Source organism: Thunnus albacares, chromosome 2 (assembly GCF_914725855.1).
Source record: "Thunnus albacares chromosome 2, fThuAlb1.1, whole genome shotgun sequence".
Classification (NCBI taxonomy): domain Eukaryota; kingdom Metazoa; phylum Chordata; class Actinopteri; order Scombriformes; family Scombridae; genus Thunnus; species Thunnus albacares.
Genome location: NC_058107.1, coordinates 29,296,129 through 29,314,552, shown reverse-complemented (window position 1 = coordinate 29,314,552; position 18,424 = coordinate 29,296,129). Strand labels below are relative to the sequence as shown.

The window sequence follows — 18,424 nt, the reverse complement described above, 5'->3', positions numbered from 1 at the left end:
ATACATTTCTTGGCCTGAAATATTGTGCTTTGTCTTTAGGTTGTTATGGTAAACTGAAAGAAAAAAACCCTTAAGGTGTTACTTTAAGTCTTTGACTGTCTTCTGCCTTCTATGAAAGCTTTTTTACTTTACACATGTTGGTTCTCTTTCTTTCTTAATCTGCTTTTCTGCTCTTCTCGGAGAAAGTCTTAGAAATAACTTGTTTTTAGTCTTGTTGAAGCAAATGAACGTTGACTTCGGCTTATATTGTGATTCAGCGGAGCGGCTGCCTGTTGCCACAGTAGTCAATAGTGTTTACTAAAATAATTAGAGACTTGCTCTCTAATGTGCAAACTGTTGTATCATCAATATCACATCAATTCCTTAAGTCTACAAACACAGACAGAGTATGCATATATGTGTCTACCAGTATGTGGTTGGAGATGAATGTCTAAAGGAAGAAAAAGCACAGTGTGCACGTTGAGGCATGTGAAAGTGTGTTGTGTGTCTGATGCTGCACATTTTATACACCGCTCTCAACACAAATTGTCGCCACGGTAACTGTGATAACCAAGAGATTAGTTGCTTTTATATGCAACCAACATTTAAAGAGCCATGTAGGATGTATCGTTTCATTTGAAAATGTGTTGTTTTGCATAAATTATTTAAAAAAGTATTGCCAGGGTAACTGGATAGTTAGCCAGGCTAGGCAGGGATTTGAAATAACTTAGCTAAGGTTAAATTAAACATGTGGCATTTTCTTTTTACTCCTAGACTAGAAAACTGGACACTGAAAGTCTGAGCATTCTTGCTCATTTACTGCTTTATCATCACTGGAAGACAAAACTAGAGGATTTTTGAACATTTGGTTTGTCTTTAGTCGTGCCGTCTCCTGCATTGTCTCTCTCCTCCGTCTCCAACCTTAATCACACAATACAGCACCGATTCTACCAGTGTTAGTGTTTAACATCATTCTCTATTGTCTGTGAAGATTCTCAGTCATCCAGGTCATGGTATATCCGGAGGGGCTGAGTCAAGGGCAACAACACTTAGATTCTTTAAGACATTTCCCCTCTCATCCAAAAGGCTTTTCTTTGGACGGGTGTGGATCATTCTCTATTACAGATAGCAAAAAAAAATGAGTTGCTGCTGACTGCATGCTATCAAAGCATGAATAAAGTATTATAAAAAAAGAAAGGAACAATGTCAGACAGAAACAGACAAAGACAGAGTGAGGAAAAGGCTGAAGAAAGAAGAGGAATGTGGTTTGAATTTTGAAAAGGAAATTACAGAAATGGGGAGAAAGGAAGAAGAGTGAAAAGAGAGAGAGAAGAAAACTACAAATATTGGGGGGGATAGGGGGTTAAGAACTGAGAAAAAGGGAAATGTGAAAACAGGAAAAGAAAGATCATGAGGTCTAAATACTGAGGAGGAGGAGGAGGAGGAGGAGGGGGAGAAAAAGGAGGAGAGGTGGGAGGGAGAGAGACAAATGAGGGAGGTGACAGCTGGGCGAGCTGCCTAGACAAGATAGAGGTTTTGGACCGTGTGTGTGTGTGTGTCTGTGTATATGTGTGTGTGTGATATGTCAGGGATAAATGGCTATTATCACTATGACAATGTTAATTACAGCCAGACTATTAGGCTTGAGGAGTGCCGGCTCATTTATTTGGCTGCAACACAGTTATGTGTGGGTGTGTGCATACTCGAGTGTGTGCCTATAGGCCTCTTTTTTTACGTTTTTATTCTTGTGTGTAAGTGGCTATTTGTGTGTGTGTGTGTGTTTGTGTATGTGTGTGTGATAGCATCAAATCTATTTGTTAGACAGAGTAATTACTTCAGGCTTTGGCCAAACACTGAAATGTTTCTTATGATCTATAAGACTTCAGACTAATCATTACTAACTGAGCGTGAGCCAAATTTCCACTCTTTCACTTGGAGTTATTTTAAGGCTTTTATAATACATGCTTTCTCCCCGTGGGATCATAAGATTATTAGTGCAATTGCGTGAATGTTTTTTTTTCCCCTCACATTTAAGGAAAATAACTAATTAGGCTTGTGTGCTTTCATCACATGTTCACCCCTACAGAGCTGCTCAGTACACGATATATATATAAAGGCTAATTAATAGGGTATATGTATGGGATATATATGCAATGAAAAAAAATTAAAAAAAAATATTTTAAGCTTGTAAGAGAACGTTCAGAAGTAATTTACAGTTTCCGTTTGTGAATCACCTTTCGGAAGGGTGAATAAATTAGAATAATGTATCTTATCTCTTGAACATGCACACAAACAGATATGAACTGCAGATGTGTAAAAAAAAAAAAAGATTTGCTCTTGTAGAAAAATATTGTGAGAAAGTGAGAGAGATTCCTGTCATAGCTTTATGCCAGATTGTCCTCCCAGTCGTGCCCATAAGTTGTTACCATGGATACAGCTGTGATTTAAGTATTATTTTGTAGAGATTTGTGTGAAAACTCAAAGCTTTGTACTTTCTGCATGGAACTATTGATAATGAAAAGAATAAGAAATAGACACCCTTAGATCAACAAGGGAATGTGGAAAATACTCTGGTTCATGAAAGGCAGCAACATTGAAAACAGTGACAAAAGGGAAATCATTTATTTTCACTATAATTCTATCTATAAGTAACACAATGACAGAATGTATGATTATTTCAGTCATGGGTTTCATACACTTTCTGTAATGAAATATCTAAAAGCAAATATCTTATCAGATGGGGGAACATGGGACAAAATCTTATCAAACAGGGGTCTGATTTGTGTTACTTTAGGGGTCTTTCATGTGAAAAGGTTTGAGAGTCATTGCTCTGATCTGTGAGATGTGTTGTCACATTGCAAATATCAAATCTACAGCTTATTTATTCTCATATTATTATCAGTGTTGTCAGTGTAAATACATATTACATTCTCAGACTTCATGGCGACTGCCAACACTTATAAACTTTTCTTGATACGTCATTGTGGGTTTAACACCCACCCCATTTATCAGGCATAAATGCATGAACGAGGCACAGTATAATAATGTGTAGGAGCACTGGACTGATGAGAGCTGAGAGCAGGCATGGATGAGAGGGCGTTTTTGAAGGTACTGTTGATCCTTGTGTGACTAATTCAACCACACACTGTGTGATGAAACATGTCCAATTGTTAACTTCAAGGCAATAAACACCCAGCTTGTGGGTGGACAACAGTGTGAGACTACGATTGTATCAGGTATGTGAATGTGTGAATGTGTGTAGCTGTGTGAACATGAGGAAGGATGTTGCTCAGAAAGAACATTTATAGCCAGGCAGCCTTCTAAATACACTGTGGATGATGGTTACAACCATACTGCCAAAACAAACATGGCCATCTCTGTGCCTGTGAATGTCAGACTGTTAATATATACCAATGCCAATCAAGTCAAAAGAAATACATCAAATTTTGTTAGTCATCAAGATAATGCTCATTCATAGTGAGTTACTGTGCCAAAAACATGACATTATCATAATTAAACATGCCGTTATTGATTTTTTTGGCCACTTGGGGGCAGTGTAACATGCTATAAACACAAAACTGACATATTATCACCTTATAAGATTGTGAACATTTCAGCAAACAGTTGTCTGTTTGCACATTGAACAAATACAGAGTTGTCTCTGTTGGATACAAGTCATTTGGAGTTTATGTCCACCTGATGAATATAATACAATGTTCACTCTCTTTCAAGCTTTATGTTAGTCTCTACAATTTCCTGAAGGAAATATCAGGCTCTTATGCTGTTAAATGCTACACTGTGTTGACTAGGTAGTTGCTAACTTTGTCTACCTGCTATTTGGTTGCCTGCCGCAGAAGTATACACTAAAGAGAGCGGTGAGAGTGAACCAAAATAGTAAAAAAAAAGTAGCAGGCTGGAAAAAAACCAAACAGTGAACTGAAAGACACTGCAGCGCTCTGTAGAGCCGAGGGGAACTGCAGATTCACTGATCCCAAAGTCATTTGATTATGGTATAAAAAAATACCATATAATATAAAAAATATAACTTCCTGATAACTAACATCACAAACAAACAAGTAGTGATGAATGCGCAGATCAGAGCTAGAGCCTGTTTGCAAATATATCAACATATTAAATAGTCTCTAACTTTTGTTTAATAGAATTTGTTTTTTTCTTCCTCTTTTCTCATTTTTTGTGTTCATATTTCTGTTTTTTTCTCACTGTTATTAAGAAACAGTATTGATGTTTTTAAAAAAATATCACTTTGTCTTTTTGCCATACCACCTTTCTTCAGTTTTCATTGCCTCTTGCTCTGCTCTGCCCCGCTCTAGAGAGTCAAGGTTATCCTAAACCTTGTCACCTCTGCGGCCAATGTCAATCTATTCCTCGTTGTCTCACCTGCCTGTCTGTCACACCACTAATTGCAGCCGTTAACGAGATGCTAATGAGCCTAAAGGGGTACCTGGGAGTCAATCACCCTGTTGCTGGGGCAATTTGCACACGCTTAACCTACTTCCTTCCTGTCCCACTGCCAGTATGGAAATCAAAGGTTGAAAATATGGACAAACACTTCGCTCACATGCACATGCAAAAAAATGACTGCATACACAAACACACCTATATGCACACAAGCGCTAATGGGGCCAAAAGGATAAGTCTTCTTGGGGACAACGTTTAGATTTGCCAGTGGTAATTATGCACACCACTAATTAGAGCAGGTAATTATCCAGAGAGACTGGTGTGTTTTAAGCATTTCCTGAAACACCACTTATCAGGGAAAAGATTGGTGGAATAAGTGTTAATGAATGCCTACACTGTGTACATACTGTATGTATTTGAATGTGTAGTTGTTGAAAGTGTCTTTTTGAGTTGCTGACTTTAAATGACAACGTCATTACATCATGTGGCACTTAACAATAACTTCAGATGCTTGATTGTGTTGTCGAAAAAACAAAGAAAATGATTTAACTATTACCTTGTCAAGATAATTGCATTTAACCTTTAATATTTAATTAAACCTCATTCCTAATTAAACACAAATTTATGACAATTTCTGATAGTTAAAAACAAAGTTTCACATAGAAGTTATAATGAGATAATAAGTGTAACTTTTTAACAAGATAATTCAGTTGAGTTTAAAGCTCTATCTCACAAATGTCACATAACTCGCTAATTTAACTTGCTTGAATTTATGTGTCTCTACGCGCTAATAAAACTATTTTAAATATGAAGAAAAAACAGAACTAAAATTTTAATCATCTTAATGGGAAGAACTGATCACATCATAATTAGAATTTGATCAGTATTCCTGAAAGCATTGCTGCTTACTGGTGTTATGTGAATGCCGTTGCATAAAATTAATTAAACAGTATTGTCTTATATTGTTTTCTTTTATTAAGGCTGTTGGCATTCATTACTTGGCTGCTTAGGTTTTTCGTGATCTAAAAAAAATGAAATGTAGCACCAAGGGCGGGTCGAAATGGATAAGAACATAAGCTAAATGTCTCAAAATGTAAATGTAAAAAGCAGCTGACATTTTGCTTTCCTCCTCACACATTAATGAAACACACAAATACGGAGAAGAGAGAGATGGAAGGGAAGGGGCAGATAGACGCAAATGGATGGATGGAGTCAGGGAGGGAAGGGGAGGGCGACAGTGGGGACGGGAAGAAAGAGAAATTAAATGGAAGGAGGGGACAGTTAAAAGAGAGAGTCATTTTGAGAAGTCAAATTGAGAGTGGGAGAGACGGAGAGATAGAACAGGAGGGGGGGGGGATGAAGACATTTGGTAGATATGAGACCTAACAACCCAGTCAACCACAGACACACACAGACACACAGACACACACACACACCACTCTTGCGAAGATCCCAGGGAGAATTGTACTTTCAATTTCCAGACCCCTAATTGCATTAGAACTGCCCTGCTCTCTCGTCTCCTCTCTTCAACGCCTCCTCTGTCTCTCTTTCCCTATGTCTCTCAGTCTTTTCTCTCTTCCTCTGTGCTAGCCAGGACTTCCAAGGGACTATTACATGGTGCTCTGCACCTCCACCGGGCCCTCCTCTTTTCTTTCCATCCTCCTCTCTCTCTCTAGCACTCTCACTCTCTCTCCCCTCTGCTCCCACTTCTACCATTTTAGCTCGTCTAATTTCCTCCCTCTCGTGCTTCCTCTTTCTTTGCTCTCTCTTTATTTCTTCATCCCTCTTTCTCTTTGTCTCCTCTTTTTACTTCTATCAATTAGTCAAACCCCTCCCTCCTTTCTCTGTCTATTCTCTTTCCTGCCTACATCTATCAATTTAACCTCTCCCCCTTTTCCCCCCTCACTTCCTACCCTCTTTTTTCCCCACCCCCCTCATCATGTCTATTTTGAACTAGTCAAATTTTTCTCTCTTCTCATTCTGTCTCTATGTCACCTCATCACTCTGTCTGTTTCTCGCCCACCTCTGTCGCTTGTACTTAGCTAACTAGGCTAATTTCATGATAGAATGACATCTGCTTCCTATCTCACCATCTGAATGTTCCTTTTAATTTTTCTCCCTCTCCATTTTCCTGTTTCGTTTTTGTCTTTTGATTATTTCACCATCTCAAATTATGTATTTGTTGTTGTCCCACAAGACTGTACAGGATTTTACATTTTTTTGAGGGTTGCATTTGAGCTAAATATTAGAAGGTTTAAAAGGGTTTTCTGTTTTAACCCTAGGCTAACCCCTGGTTGGAAGACTCTCACTCCCCTTTAGATTGCTGCTGATGTGCACTTGAGCACAGCACTCTATCCCCAAAATGCTCCAGTACAGCTGCTTTAGTGGCCCATGAGGACATTGTGGTTGGATTAAGCAGCTCCCAGGTGGGATTAAATGTAACTGAGCATGAAGGAGGCTGTTCTCAGTTTCTGATTTGGTTCATGAAAAGACAAAAGTCAAATCAATCAAATTTAAGTAAAATTTGTCCCAGTTTATCTCTCCTCACTCTTCAGAAATCTCTCTAGCACAGGACTGGTTACTCTTATTCATGTCACAGGCCTCCACAATTTCAGTGGGCTTTATATATACATTTTTATTTCAACCATAAACTAAAGTAGGTTTTTAGTTTTTATTTTAGTCAACTGTAGTCTCTGGTTTGGATAAAAACACGGCCCATGATCCCTCATCGACGCTGTATTTGGTAAGATTAAATTCTTAAAGGTATACTATGCAGGATTTGCTGGTTGCTGTTTTCGAAATGCACCATTCAAAGTTGGCCCCTCCTCCCCGGCTCAATGACACCAGAGCACGAGAGAGAGAGAGAGAGAGAGCAGCGGTGGTTGAGAGAGCTAGAGAGTGAATGAAGAGAGGGAGCGGCGTTAGTGAGAACAAAGCAGTGAATCAAAAATAATAAAACATTATTTTCTGATTGTGTCATGGCGGTTACATTCTGAAGCACAAATAAACACGCCTGCACCTCCACACAACCCTGCAGGAAGAAGCTGCATTAGTGGATTTTGTGTAAATGCAGAGCTTCATCCTGTCTGCTGCACACCCACTGCCCAAAGGCTGACAACCAGAAATGTTTTTTTTGTAAAATCCTGCATAGTATGACTTCAAGAGTGAAAAGAAAATACAATAGTACATTCTCCACTAGGTAGTGCTTATAACTGATATACTTCAAGAGAGAATAAGAGTATTTGTTTTGGTGGGTGACCCTGTGGAGCCCCCTGAACGGCCCCCTGAGGGCACAAGGATGTTATTTGGATCGAAATATAATTTCGGTGTTCTTAACCACATGATATAGAAAGGAGATATTGAAGTGTTTATCATCTAAAGTGAGAATCAGCAAGTGCAAACAACTGTTTATAAAACGCAATGTGTCACTCCGACTGTTTATTTTCTTTCTATCTCACCCTGGTAACACTGAAATTTCCCCCTCATGTTACTTTCAAGAGTTTGATCACTTGACTTGGAAAATAAGTAACAGAATCGCATTGAAAATATGCCAGCTGTTTTGACACAAACATTCATCATAAGAGAGAAAAAACCACAGTTATAGTCATAGACATTATTGGACAGTGTTTTTTGTCAACATCAGACATTCTTTGAGAAGCTAAAAATTTAGGCTTCAAAGCAGTTTGTGCTGGACTGGTTATAAAGTAATGGAGTTTTTGGAGTTTTTTTGCAATATACAATAAGTGACAGGGGTTTGCTTGAAGCAGACTAGAATTTGCATTATATCAGGCAAATGTCTTGTGCAACTTAAAAATCTAAAGAGGACCTTCTCAATATACATCGCCCAGGGCAAATGTGCCTTTATCTTGCTTGTTTCATTGACTTTGCATGCATCTATGGAGCCACTGGAGCTAAAAAAAAAAAAAGAGTTGTGCCCTCCTGTAGCCTTATAGCATGTGCCATTTCCTAACTTACTTTCAAATTTATTCTTCTAACTTTAAACATCTCCCTCTCTCCCACACTCTCTCCCCCTCTCTCTTCCTCCCATTCTTGTTGACTGATTGGAGTGAGCCAGAGCCGCTTGGTATGGAAATGAACCTGCAGTCCAGGACACACAAGTTCTCAGTGACCCAAATACTTACACTCACACATGCACGCACACATACAGTAGAATATGTCATATGTGTTGATTAATTGGCTGGTTGAAGGCGGGTAACAAGCAAATACTGTAACTGAAAAGAGGTATAGTGGTGGGGGGGGGGAGCATGGGTGAAAAAAACAAGTATCGAGACGTGTTTCTGCAAACTGGAGAGACATACAGTAGTGAGTAAAATAGCAGACTTGGAGGTTAATTGCCAGGATAACACGGTTAAATTAGTTGAATTACCTGACAAAAGAGACCTCAAATGTCAAAGAATCTTCACACGCAAGCAAAAGAAAAAGAGTTCACAGTGAATATTTCCTCAGTGTCCATCCTTGGAAATTACTAAAGCAGTCTATTATGATGTGATGTGATCATGGCTTTGTTTCAAACTAACTAGAGGCAGTGAGTATTTGTCAAAGGGGCAGGACCATCTTCCTCTCATCACCTTAAATCGGATTTGCTGATTTTATGAGTTATTAGAGAAAATCATCAAGTTTGTTTTTCTTTTAAAGAAAAAATCTTTGCACTTATGCTGAGCAGTATGTGAGTTAAAAACAAACACAGAGTACCTGGGGAGTGTGTGTGATGGATTTCACAGAGACTTGCTTATAGCGTCAATGTAAATTAGCAAGCTCAGGTATTTAGACCACTGCAGAGAGACAGAGAGAGAGAGAGAGAGACAGAGAGAGAGAGAGAGAGAGAATAGGTGAATTGAGAAAACAATAGATCGAGACATAAAGATTAAAAAAAAAAACTGATAGGGGTAGAAAGGGAGGAAAGGCTGTTTTTATTAAACACCCAGACTGTGAAAATGGCAAATCTATAATTGAGTTTGAAAACTGTGTGTGTGTGTGTCTGCTTTCATCAACAGATTATTGACTATTCTGTTTCCTTTTCCTGCTTACTGACTTCCTCTTACAGAGAACCAATCAGAGTGGGCAAATTAAGGACCCACTTAGCATAACTGCCCTGCTAAGAGGTCTGCACACAAACACCCACACACACACACACACACACACACACACACACTCACACACACACACTCACACACACACCGCGCATTGAGAAGTGAAACTCACAGGCATCTTCCAGCAACAAAGATAAACACGTGTTCCAATTAAGAATTAATTACATAGCAAAGCCTCTGAGAGAAGTGAAACTCTTTGGAGAAGTAAAGAGAGAGAGGATGAGGAGGAAGACGGGAGAGACAGAGAGAGAGAGGTGAAAGAGAAAGGGGGAAGGGAAGAGAGGAGGAAGAGAGGAAAGAGAGGGATAAAGAGGATAAAGAGAAGGAGCAGAATTAACAGAAAGTGGAGGTAGAAAGAAGAGAGAGCTAGACGAGAGGTTGAGGACAAAGGGAGAAGAGGGAGCGATAAAAAGAGGAAGATGAGGAGGAGAAAAAGAATACGAATAGTAATTCTCTAAGACAGGTATGATTTATATAAAAAAGGAGAGGTGGAAATGGATCACGGGTATCACACAGAATCAGACATGACAAAAAATCTCATCTCGTCTTTTTTTCATTCTTCTCTGTCATTTAAAACTAAAATTGTACTTATTAGCATGATACTTAAGCAGAAACAATGCTGCCGCTGTTGTACAACATACATTTTAATTTTATGTATCCCAGCCATGATGATTTTATAGAGAAGAGATCTCTTAGTCTCTCTCAGTCTCTTTCTCCCTCACTCTGAGAGGATGTGAACCTGCCTCATTCCAGGCAGAGGTGTGTAATTGCGCTTGTAGAGAACATAAAACAACATTATCACTGATCCATTTTATCAGCCCCACTGTAACAGGCCCATTTCTGACCTGCCTTTTTATTCAGCTTTCCCTCGGCTAACATGTGAGTTGTTTTGTCCCTCCTTTGTCACATTTGTCCAATTATCTCAGTTATTTTCTGTCATGTTTTCTCATTTGTCATATCACAGAAATGGGCCACCTGTAAACCAGTTTAAGTCAGATAATTGGTAATGAAACCAAATGCAAGAAAATGAAAAAGAACCACTTTTACATCAACATGAACATAAGACTGTGTCCCATTAGGAATATGATGCTATAACTTACCATCACTGTGATGCGTTCTATGACGCTGTCCATGGTGCTGAAACTTGAGCTGGTTCAAGCATGTGGTGCTCATTGTTGTTCTTTGCTGCGTGCTTTTGCCTCATGAAAGAAGGCAGCATGGGCTTTTTGACAGTGAACAAAAAGCCCATAGCAACCACTATGCCCTCTATGTAGTATACTGCTCATACTCTTTCATTCTATTCAAATCAGCTTCGCCATTTGCTCAGTCATACAACTAGCATTTAGAAAAGAATCTATTTCATCTGTACATGCTTCTTTTACTGTGCTTTTACCACCACCACCACTACTAAATAATAATAATAATAATAATAATAATAATAATAATAATAATAATAATAATAATAATAATAATAATAATAATAATAACAACAACAACATTATTATTCACTGACCAGATCTCAAGACTGGCAAACTCCTGATACCCCAGTGGATAAAATACTGAACTTAAAAATTGAACGTCATTCCATTGGGTGATTTTAAAGATCTTCTCAAGATATGTTTTAAGACGTATATAAAATACTCTACTTTGAATAATAATTTGTGTCTGATACGGTTTTTCCACAAAAAAAGTTTAATAATCTTGTTATAATCCTTAAAATTACATGTACTCCTTCTCCCCCATTAAAAATTCCAGGATCCATGAATATGCAAACATTTTTCATTTCAAAAGTTGCTGGAAAAAAAGAGGTGCACTGGAGACTTCAAGTTTCCATATTACACTTGTGTAAGTTGTACACTGGCCCATGATTGGCTCCAAATGAGTTGTGATGCTCTTAGATACAAGCCTTAAACTCTGATTTTTGGTGAGCACAGAGAAACTTTCCCCTTACATCAGATGAATGTGAAAACAGCCTTCCGGTTTCAAACTTGGCACATACATCATTCTGCACAGCGAAACTCAAACATCCAACTAATGCAACAATAAGCAAAACACATTTTTGAGTGGAGGGGGTCTTTAAACTTTAAACACTGGACCTACTGTATATTTCAAGATGTCTGGCACTGCTTTTGATGCTGTTTGTATATTTGGGTGACTGACTACAGCACCAGTCAAAGGTTTGGACACACTTTTGACTGGTACTGTGTGTATATACTCTCAACACTTAAAGGATTCTTATTCTTCTTACAGTTTTTTTCATGTAGTTTTTTTGTTTGGCTTTGACACGCTTTACAAAAGTTGTAAAAAAAATATTAGTGAAAAACTGAAATTAGCCCACATTAAGTTCTCTTTTAAAAAGATGATGATGATGATGATGATGGACTTGTTTAGCAGGAATTATAATGCCTGCAGATACCCACAATTCAAAATAAAGATCACTGACTAAATATAACTAATGTAGCTGAAGGTGGTGGTTATTATATCTCATCAAGTGACATGCTGACATAACCCATGGCTCTTTCAGATAGACTGTGTGATATCCGGAGCCAATGGGAATATAATCTGAAATTAGAATTTACAGACTGTCCAGTAGGGATATATTCAGGGAGGGATGAAACAAATGCAGCATTTAAAACAGAATGTTCACTGCTGTTCATTGTGCGAGGAAAATGGTTGTGGATGCATGACCTACATCCTTCCTCAAAAATGTTTAGAGACAAATGTTAGCATCTGGGTTAAATAAAAGGAAAGTTTCTCACTGAGCTACCAGTTTGAAAAGCAGCAACACTCTCAATTCTGTTCAATGACTAGCTGTCGCTATAGGTTGCCATTCAAAAGATCCACTTTTCAGAGTGGGGAATCAAACATTTCTACTACTCTGACCAGTTTTCACTTCTCCTGTCCCACCCTACTCTTCTCCTTAGGCAATGAATTCTCCCGACTGTGCCTTCATTCAGCAAAGACTGTGTGAAATTAGCTGAAGTTGACACTGAACTTTTGTATTTATTTTGGTGGTTGAGGGTGTCATAGGTTACAAAGCTAATATTGGTCTGTCATTTTCTTAATTCATTTTAGTTTGACTATTTGCAGTAGTCAAGTACCAAATGGAAACATGATTAAAAGAGGTATCATTTTATGGACTTATGCTAGCAGCTTAATCATATTATTGCCCTCAAATGAGTGTTAGCAAAGACAGTGCCCATTAAAACATACAGCACACCTCAAATGAATAGTTTTTGTTCTCATTTTCCCCTCTCTCATTTCTATGTCTCTCCCTGTCTCTGTTTCTATCACTCGCTGGATTTCTTTTTGTCTCACTCTTCATCTATAGGTCTCCCCCCTTCTCTCCACCCCTCTCCTCCCCTCACCTCACTAAAAGATGAAACCAATTTTTCAGCCCCCGCAGGAGACAAATCACTCCTAATAATCCCTCGTTTCCTGAAGAGGGCCTCTTTCTTTCCCGCTCAGCAAGGAGACCAGAACCTTAATGGATATGCGGAATTAGGAGGAAAATGTCAGAGCACTCAGTAATGACAGGGGGTGTTCTAGTTTTCATTGTTGCCTCGTAAAGAGAGAACTCATTGCACTACCATATTTCTACTGTTGGTAAGCTGACTTTTGATTTGGGAGATGGTAGATGATGGGCGAGGTGGAGTTGAATCACCCAAACAGATCAGACAGAAAAATAATGTTTTCTCTGAGTGCTCCTGTTGCAATTATGTGTGAAGCTTAGTTTTTAGGCTGTTTAAATATGTAACAGCGGTAGATCACACATTTTATAATATGCTTGTACTTGTGATAATGTGGTTTTCTTCCCGTGCTCAGATGCTGAACTGGTTAGGAAGAAGGATGTAAGACTTTGCAGAAGACATTACACCCAGCTTTCTTTGAAGTTTCTAGCTGATAATTTCATTTTTTCCCCTTCCTTCCTTCTTCCAAAGACCCTGTAAAGTTGAAGCTTTCATCTTGGTGACCTATCACAGACATCCCTCTCAATGATAGACACCTTAAACAACCAACCAACAATCAAAACCTGGTCAGCAGTTCTTGTAAACAAATCAGGAGGCCGAAATTGCTTGTAATAGCAGCCATTTGGATGCTTTTACCCAAAGGAGAAAGGCAGAAAAAAGACAGAGGGAGAGAAAGTGAAACTGGGTTGGTAAGTGTGTATATATACACATAATACATGTAGTTGTCTGTGTGTGTGCATAAGCTTTAGGAGTAGCAGAACACATGTAGTCAGACTATAGATTTGCACGATTTTTTCTGCACTTCCAGATAACTGTGTGGAGAGATACTTTGAATAATTACTAATTTTCTTGTGGCGATAATATCTAATGAATAAGATAAAACAACTGTCTTAGAAATTACATTTATATACTACTGATTTGTAACAGCAAATACATTTAAAGAGAAATATATTCTGCCAAGATTGGGTTCTATACATCAGCACAATAGAATTTTCTTAATAAAATGTTCAGTGATAATATATCTAATTTATTTTCCCACTATCCACTTGTGGCACTAAAGCATGGTTGCCATTTATGTTGTGTTTAGGTAACTCAAAGCAGTTAGCCAGTTTGGGAAACACTCACAGTCACTGATAATACATTTTGTTTAGATCTGATTGCCATGCAAAGCCCATACTAACACTGGACAATTAACATATTTGGGGAAGAACATGTAATTAAAATCCACAAACACAAATAATCAAATTGATGTAAATAGGTTGAGTGATGGGTGATTATGGGGGTTAAATCTGTTCTGGCGGCTCATGGTGGACTGCCACCTTACTAAGCCACTTCATGTTGTTTTTCCTTTAAATTTAAGACTTATCTGTATCCCAATAAAAGGATAAAAACTCTTTTTAGAAGGAATGTTTTACACAATGGGAGTTTTCAACCAAAGAATGTGGTGAAAAAAATGTTGCAACAGTTTTTAAAAAAATAATTTCCCATAAATGTTTCTTTTTGCTTCATTGTTTGCCATGCCAAATCCTGTGGCAAGCAGGGAACTATAAGCAATCTTCCTTATTTTCTCCTGTGTTTAATTCTCATGTATGAACAGTTATTTGTAGAAAACTTCACACAACACACATGGATTGGAAATGGCAAAATAATTGAAGGCTACTTCAAGGCTGCTATTTGTCAGGTTACTGTTCACAATCACAGTAAAGCCTACCTCCTCAGGTATTGTTAATGTAATCATTTATGATGTAAATAATCTTTAATTTGACACATCAAACGTGCAAGGGTTACATGTGAATTAGTGAGATTAGTTTTGACAGCCTTCCTGCTGTAATCTCACTGAAAGATACCTTAAACCTTCTACTAATATCCACGAGCACCGAATTTTACTGAAAAATATATTTAAACCCTTCCGTCTCTAAGAATATTAGAAATGAGATGTAGCATCGCTCATCTCTCAGCTCCATTCACACTAGCCCCCCTTAAAAAAGATAGCAAACCCCAACAGCAGTGCTATTTGAAAGCTACTGAAATGATGGTTTCAAGCTTGCTTTTTCTGGCGTGTGGAAGAGACAGGGGTTGCAGAAGCCCTGAACAAAATTGGGTTTTCTCACCAGGGCTTTGCTGTTGGAAGGAGGGCTATCAGGCCAGATTAGCTCTACCTCAGTGGTAATGGAACTGGGAGCATTTTGAAAAGCATCCTCATACTCACTTTTTAGCCAGAGGTTCTTGGTTGCTTTAGCCAGAGCAATAATGTCTGTTTTGATCTGTGAATGTAGGAAGTAATGGTTGGATTTGATCTAATTAGAAAAGTTACAGATTTAAGCAAACATTTCTGTATGTAAGCATTGGTTAAAAAATATATAAAAAGTAAGCATTACTTCAAAGTATAATTATAAAAAGATTTCCTCCATTATGAAGGGATAAAATTTATTCATAAATTTAAAACAAATTTTGTATTGTAATTTGTATTGCACTGAACACAAAAGATTTAAACCCTCCAGTCTACAGTCACCAGAATACTGTAGGATAAGGTATTTCTCAATCTCTGCACTTTCATTTACCAACTGATGGTCTTCAACTTTTTCAATAAAGTTACCTTTGAATATTTTTTTTCTTTTAATATAGATACAATTAAAACTGCAATTGTGGAAGGTATTTGCAAGCTAGCAAAAGAGGCAAGGAACAAGCACCTTTCACAGAGCAGGGCACAAAGTGTTTCACAAGAGTATAATTGTTTAAAATAAGACCATAAAAACAGTGCAATATAAGATACAATAAAAGAAACAAACAATAAAACATGAGCAACAACATAACTTAAAAACACACAAGATACAAACACTAGGCACTATGAGGCGAGACAAAGGCTATTTTGAATAAATTAGTCTTCAGCTGTTTCTTTAAATGTGTCAGAGATCACAGATTGTATGTCTATTGGAAGAGCGTAACCAACTGGTGATATAAGGATGGAGCAGGTCAGAGATGTATACGGGTGCCTGACCATGTAGGGCTCAATATGTGAAAACAAGCACCATAAAATGAATCCTAAACTTGATGGGAAGCCAATGTAAAGATGAAAAGATAGGTGTGATGTGAGTTGTCCTGCTGGACCTGGCCAACAGCCTTGCAGCAGTTTTTTGGACCATTTGTAGATGGTCCGGGGATGATAAGGCAGGTGAAAAGGGAACTGCAGTAGTCCAGCTGAGATGATATAAAAGCATGAATAATCATCTCTAACATCTTAGATGAAATAAACATGAACCAGTTAGCGATTTGATATGTTGATCAAAGTGCATAGCCTAATCAAATATAACACAGAGGTTTCTAAGGTTAGACTGTACAGCTAAAGAAAGGGACCCAATGTCTTCAACGTAAAAGTGATAAGAGATACCTTTAAATTTGCGAATAATATGACTTAAGGGAAGTATATACAGAGCAAATAGTATAGGACCCAAGACAGAACCCTGGAGTACACCACAGGAAAGAGAAACAGTTTCAGACATGTAGGCACCCACTGCCTAAGCCTTTCAATCAGGATGCTGTGATCTACAGTATCAAAAGCTGCACTAAGATCTAGCAGCACCAAAACAGAACATTGCCCCACATCATTAAGTCATTGGAGACTATGAGAAGAGCTGTTTCAGTGGAATGCTTCTGATGGAAAGCAAATTGGAAGTTATCTAAAATGTTTGCTGTCTTGACAGAAGACAGCAGTGAACTGAAGAAGAAGACAAAAAATGCAGAAACACAGTAGAGAGAAGACAGAAGGACAATGAAAGAAGACAGAAAAAGAGATGTAAGATAATAAAAAGCATTAAAAAATATAAATATAAATAAATACAAATAAGAAAGAAAAAAAGGTGACATCATGTAAAAGCAAGTAAAATCTTAAATCAATTCTAAATTGAACGGGGAGTCAATGCAGAGAAGCCAGGATTGGGGTGATGTGATGTCGTTCAAACCAGTAAGAAGCTGAGCTGCTGCATTCTGAACTAGTTGGAGGTGAGAGAGTGACTTTTGATTTATGCCAGAAAAGAGGGAGTTACATTAGTCAAGTTTAGACAAAATAAGTGTGTGAATGACTTTTTCCAGGTGTGAGAGCATTGATTTAATTCTTCTCAAAGTTGTCAGGGCTGAAACTACTGTACAGAACTAGGTCAAGGGGGTCAGGGAGTGGCCCTTAGAATATATGGGTTCTTGTATTGCCTGAGCGAGGTTAAAAGATTCCAAAGTATCCATAAAATCGGTGACAAAAGTCTGAGAAGGGCGGCAGTCATGTATGTTAAAGTCACCTAAAATAAGAATTTCTTTAATACAAAATAGGATAATAACTCAGCGAACTCTTGGATAAAAACATTGTTTGACTTGGATGGTCTGTAGATTATTGAAATTATTACTGAATCTTTAAAATTTACCAAAATGTTCAAATGATTTAAAACTACCATGTAAAATGGGAGTGCATTTAAAATTTTTTCTTTAAATAACAGCAACTCTCCTTCCCCTGCCTGACAACCGGGTTAGATGGAGGTGTATAATATCAGGAGGTGCTTCAAAAAGGGGACGACAGTCTCCCTGAGATAACCATGACTCTGTTATCATAAAAAAGTCTAAACAGTCACATTTCATTACTTTCAGGCTATCACTTTGTAGACCAGCCAGAGAGCTGTGCGACATCATGGTTAAAATGAATGGACATGTGTCTGTTGAGTAACACGGGAGAGCGATAAAAGTTTAAAACAACTGGATACAATCTATAAAAACAACAGCTAAAACGAGTGTGGTGCTGCTGACAGGACACACCCCGCCCCTGCTCACTTACCCAGCCAGAGCAGCTAGCACCCAGTGCTACACAGCCAGCTGGGGCGAGACAATGGTTAAATTACCTCACACAGCTGGCGCCCAGTTTTCTTTTAGCACACCTAAATTACTACAGTTAATTACAGTTAAGCTACGTTGTAAAGAGAGGCAGCCAGAAAGTAGCAACCGATTAGCCAGGCAGTGGACAAGACACGAGGAGCCCTCAAACTGCACACGCACCGCAAACAGCTGTGTTTGCGACTTCCGAATTCCAGCAACAGCAATGTGTGACCCCAGTATACCAGCAGATGCTAGCTACAGTATCAACCTCTCTGACGATGTGCATTACTGAGCTGTTATTGGTAACGTGATAACATTACATTATCTGCTTCCATTTGCCACATATGCAAATAATTACTGCATTTCAGTTTTTATTGCATATTGATGCATATGCATAATGTGAGTCAGTGCTTTTTAATGATATTCGGAGGTCTAGACTGAAATATTGAGTAGCACTGCTGTGGGAACAATGAAAGTTTGGGGTTTATATGGAAAGCAGATTTTTAACACCTAAAGAGGCAAATGTGTTTGAGTCTCACCAGGAATGACACTTGCTAGTATGACACATGCATAGGGGAAACATTGTGTGTG

The 18,424-nt window shown here is 38.2% G+C and overlaps 1 protein-coding gene across 1 annotated transcript in view; it reads right to left on the bottom strand.

Annotated features, from left to right (window-relative positions):
- si:dkey-215k6.1 (transmembrane protein 132D) overlaps positions 1 to 18,424 on the bottom strand; it is a gene marked incomplete at its 5' end in the record, with an annotated part of 187,447 nt that overhangs the window by 64,185 nt on the left and 104,838 nt on the right. The window lies entirely within an intron of this gene.